Source organism: Formica exsecta, unplaced genomic scaffold, assembly GCF_003651465.1.
Source record: "Formica exsecta isolate Colony F162 unplaced genomic scaffold, ASM365146v1 scaffold556, whole genome shotgun sequence".
NCBI classification, from domain to species: domain Eukaryota; kingdom Metazoa; phylum Arthropoda; class Insecta; order Hymenoptera; family Formicidae; genus Formica; species Formica exsecta.
This window is the reverse complement of record NW_021852808.1, coordinates 122,028-127,364: the sequence shown is the minus strand read 5'-3', so window position 1 is coordinate 127,364 and position 5,337 is coordinate 122,028. Positions and strand designations below refer to the sequence as shown.

Below are 5,337 nucleotides of genomic sequence, written 5' to 3'. Positions count from 1 at the left end.
CACGACGCTGGATGGCCGAAAGCCGAATCGAGCGAGCTCGAGGAGAGGAGAACCGTCACCGGTTCTCCTTCGCAGAGTGTCTCGAATGTTCCTCAGACATTCGAGCATGTATTCTCGCAGGAGAGAAAAAGAGATACCGCCGTGCGTGATACCGATGAATTGCCAAGTGCAGATGTGCCGGCGTGCAATCTCTCTAAGAACGAATCCTTCTGGATTTCCCAAGTGCATCCGACACCGGCGGAGCCTCGGGTCTTGTAAAGAACGAACTTGTAAAGATCCGATTGGTTAGATCTTTGAGTGTCTAGGGCAAGGAACAATCGATCGAAAGATCTACTTGAATCGACTCCAACGCGCACGTTGCCGCGTTTAGGCGGCAGTCGTGTCGCGAGGCCATGTTGGCATTAAACCCTAGCAGCCAGCATCATCGATCCTGGCCAGCTGTGACCAATCGCGATGTACCTTCCAACCGGAGTCGGAGTACTGCGCGGAGAAGCAAGGAGAGGAGGAAGAGGAGAAGAAGAATCGCGAGGGGAAGGACAAGGTGCGACGAGGAGTGTGTGTAGTGAAAGAAGGGAATCGGCCAGACAACAACGGCATTTTTCCCGCGGGAGACTCCCTTTGCATCGACATTCCCCCTTTCCACACGGAGAACAACCGTTAACTTCGACCTGGCAACCGCCGCCGCCGTGTTCTTGATCCGCTCCCGGCCGGCCAAGAGGAGAGAACGACCTTTCCCGACAGGAGCCTCGAGACGCGGGGTCTCGGATGTCAAAGACCGGGTGGGAGCGCCTTCGTTTCCTTTCGTTCGCGCTTGGCTTCCCCCGGGCACCTTGACGGGGCCTCGGATCGCCCAATTATTACCGCAACCGGATCGAGACTCGGGCCTGATCTCGTTGAATGTTTAATGAGCGCCGCCGCCACGCTTCCTTTCCGCGCACGTTCACGACCCCGTGGCGGAAGAATGCGTTTGGCTGTTTTCTTTTTCTTTTTATTTTTCTTCGAAAGGTTTCTTCCGGCGATTCGCGATAAGAAAAAAAGGGGCATGGTTGATTGTCATTATTGCTGTAATTTATGCAACGAATGTATCATTGGTTCCTTTTAAACGATAGCATCGAGGCTTATTTAAGAACACATTTTTATTTTTAATCGAATTTATTGTTGGATGATCCCAAAGAAGGGATGCAAACGTCATTTATATGTATATGCTCGAAATATGAGATCAGGTTCGGCAAACTTGACATTTCTCGCGATCGAAAGAGAACGATCTTGATTTTTAACACAATTAAATCCCCCGATTTTTAAATTCGATTCTCAAAAAGAATATTGAATAATCGTATTTTCATTCGATATGATTTGCATATAAGAATCTTTTTTTTATGGAGAAAAGAGACACACGCGATCGTTTTATATTATAATACAATAGACCGTATTCGTGTCGTCGGAATTAACATTAAACGCCGATGGTCTATATCTAAATGACTGATTAGAATCAGATATTTCTAAATTTACAGATAATTTTCAAATGGATAACATGCGGAAGAGTTCGTAAAAAATAGTCGAAACATTTGTAAAATCGATATAACCACTAACACATAAGTATCTATCTTCTTATGGTAAAACTTTAAGATTGTCTGTGATATTACGTAGATGATAACTCTGTCGCGTTGCGATAGGCATCGAGATATCCCCTTAACGTAGGAATAGCGAATCATCCGCATGCCATATGCGAAATAACACTGCACAAAATTCTAGAAGGATTCCATTACGATTACGCGCGATAAACTTGGATATACCGTAACGTAATTGTAACGTGGTCCTCGATGATGAATAATGGAAGTCTGAATAATAAGATCACACTCATTCCTTCATTGCGTTCGACTTGTCGTTTCCCTTTTACATCGATCCGACATCGTTCATCCTACGCTAATCTCGCCGAGCCGATTGTCATTCGAAGGTTAAGAGGTTAAAGGTTCAGTAAAATATCGCGCGCACGAGGCGGTGATATATCTTTGTAAATAATAGCTAAATATTAAGCGAGTGATTGCAAATATATCGGGCGAGCGATCAGAAAAGATTCGACTTCGTCGTAATTTCCTACTAGATCTATCTGTATAGCTTACTCTAGGTAGCCTTTTGAACTTTTTATAAGAGCATGACCATTGAGCTACTTCCAGAATTCTTCCATTTAGTCTGACTTTCCTAATTAATATCCGCAATGTAACATAAGTGAAACAAACAACATACTTATTTACCCATACATATATACATATATGCGCATTGCGCAATTACATCTTTGTATATATACAAATATACTACGAAAATAAATGTAGTCAATGTGTCTTCGAATCGCATTGATTCATTATCCTCTTCCTCAATTTTATTATTTAATTCTTATATATAATTATCAGCAGTTAAACGTACTATTTTATGCTAATTATTCAATTATTATTAAATTTGTTTATTTATTTTCACTAACTATAATATTTTTGACAAAATCCATATTCTTATTTTCCAAGCATTATAAAAGTTACAATAATTAATATTATATAATTAATCATTTTATATTAATATTATAATAATTATGAGAATTATTAATATTCGACGAGTTTTCTAATGGCTACATTAGCCTTTTCACTTTGATTAATTACTAATATCTTTTTAATTGTTGATTTCGTATAAAAAAACATTTCGATGTGTCATTAGCGATAGACATAAATTGTAACCGACAGTATTCAGTGGATCGTGACCCTCGCATGAAAGGCAAAAGGAAACCTTTCGGTCATTGTGCTACCGTGCACACCGCGCAATTCCTGTTCTAGAACTGGCTTGGTAACGTTATGTTTCCGGTTTCCATTTAGCAGGTTTTAATACGGAAAATAAAAGAGATTGCAGTCTCAATGTTATTTGGTCTTTCTTAAAATATCTTATTACGCTGAAGTAAGTAATATACGGCCTGCGAGGGATCGATAAATGGAAATGTTTTTTTTCCTTATTTACGCGTTTTCTAACGACTTTTATAAATATTATTTTGCAAACGATGCACAATACAATAAAAATATTCAATTAGAAATCATATAATTCAAGCATTTATATATTAAACATTTTTATAATTATATATATAATAATTATATACAAAGTATATAATTATATAAACTATCTATATATTTTGAAACTATCTATATATTTTGAATTTATAATAATTAGAAAGCGTATTTATTTCTATGATTATTACGTATTCTTATTTTACATGCAATTGTTATGCATATTACAAATTTATATTGATTGTAATTATACCAGGATTTAATGGCAAATAGAATCATTATAACTTTCTTTTAATTATAATTTTAGAGTAAAGCTCCAGCTTTTTTTTTTATTTTAGTTGAATATATTATTATATTCTGACATCTTTTAATTAGTAGAGAAAAGTTATAATTTTGCTCTTATTTTGTATCTCAACCAATTGAAAAATCGTATGATTATTAATATATGTACACACGCTTCGACCGATCAATACTTTATTCCTCGAGGCTTCTGCGTACGTTTTCGTAGAAGTCGCGTGTTAGCGCATGTAACATTTGCAAAGATAATTTATTATTTTTGCTCAGCGAGATCGCGCCATTAAAAAACATCATGTCAAAATATTTACTCGACTATAAACGATAAACAATTATTTTTATCGATCGGTGAATATATCATTCGTATGCGAATTTGTAAAATTTTAAGTAGGTTTTTTATCGAGTTGCGCTTTTGCCTATCTCTGAAGGATGGTAAGATTCTTCCCTTTACATAAGATGTCTCAACGGTTCTTGCACATCTGCAACGTTTCAGGGTCGGAAAGTAAAGAAAAGACTGCTTTTATAAAGACTGCTCGTGCGTCGAGATATATAACATACTCCTTTGGAAGAGCAAAACCTATTGTGTAGGAATCTACGTGATACCTAGGGGAGCTATTTACATCGATATATGTGATAGTCAATTGTAAAACTTTATACTAGCTTGATATACGAAAAATTCAATTCGTTTTTTATAAGTTTGGTTAGATAAATTTTTATTTTTTTTTTAATTTGCTCTTTTAGATTCATTGAAAAATATAAATTACTGAAAGATTTAGAATTAGAATCAGAATTAGATTTATTGATAGATTTATATTGAAAAATATAAATTTTTAGACCATAGCTTTTTTACATTTTTCACACACAAAGCATTTTCTTTTATTTTAATAGTTTAATGTAAGATGACATTTTATTTAAAATTACATATCATTTTAGTTATATATTATTTTAATAATTTATATTCTCGTATACGTATCTTTTTCCAAGTAATCTCCGAATTAAATCAATATAAATAAAAACCAAAAAATCTTTTAATTTACAGATTTATTAATATCTAGCTCTGTAGTTTCAAATTATTACACACAAGAAGAACAGGAAGCAAGATTCTTTATATATATTTCTCAGGTATCTAGAAAAGTGTTTCGTGAGAAGGTAGAATTGTATAATACAATTGTGGGAATTTATATCACGCACAATGAGCTCACAATAGCTAAAAAAATCGCCGAGTAGAACATCTTGGCAACGAGCGTCTGCTCGCTTGGCATGCAGATTTCTTCCGAGATGATATAAATCTTGCGTGAGTTGCAAATCAAAAGACGAAAATTGCAGTCGCAAGCGCGATTTATTTCACAAACAAATCGTAAAAACCACGCGATATACGCGTGTGGTCTTTTCTTTATAGTTGCATACATTAGGCAGAATGTTCCGCGAATTGATCGCAATATGTACGAAATTTTACGATTCGTGCGACAGGTATATATATATATATATATTCTTCGTTCGGATTAAATGTGATATATATTTACAAAAAAATAAGGTAAGACAAAAATATAAAGTATGATGCAAATTATAAAATAACTAGAAATATGAGATAACATATCGCTGAGCAAAATTTTTTTTAAATCTTGTCATATTTCTCAGACATATTCGATAAACTTTTAAAGCCATTCCTTTCGAAAACAAAAAAGTTTATATTAAAATTTTGTGTATAATTTTGGTTTAATTTGGTTTATTTTTTTATAAAGATTTGTTTTCTACTCTTCGGTTATGAATAAATATTATGTGTGAGAAAAATGGTATTATATAATTTTTGAAAATATTTTTTTAATTATTAAATTATTAAATATATTCTTTGCATCATACATGCAAAGAAAGATATATTATTAATATACATGTATAATAAAAACTTACGGCCATATGTACCATTGTTTCAATTTAAGATCTTAATTTACGAGCCATTCGATAAACTGAATTATACTGATAATAAGACAATCCAGTTTCATCG

The 5,337-nt window shown here is 34.3% G+C and overlaps 1 long non-coding RNA gene across 1 annotated transcript in view; it reads left to right on the top strand.

Moving 5' to 3' along the window:
• Positions 1–2,346, top strand: part of LOC115242004 — a 4,732-nt gene extending 2,386 nt beyond the window's left edge. The window contains exon 2 of the long non-coding RNA XR_003884993.1: positions 542–2,346. This is a non-coding gene — a long non-coding RNA (uncharacterized LOC115242004). The remainder of the gene's footprint in view (positions 1–541) is intronic.
• The last annotated feature ends 2,991 nt before the right edge of the window (positions 2,347–5,337 follow it).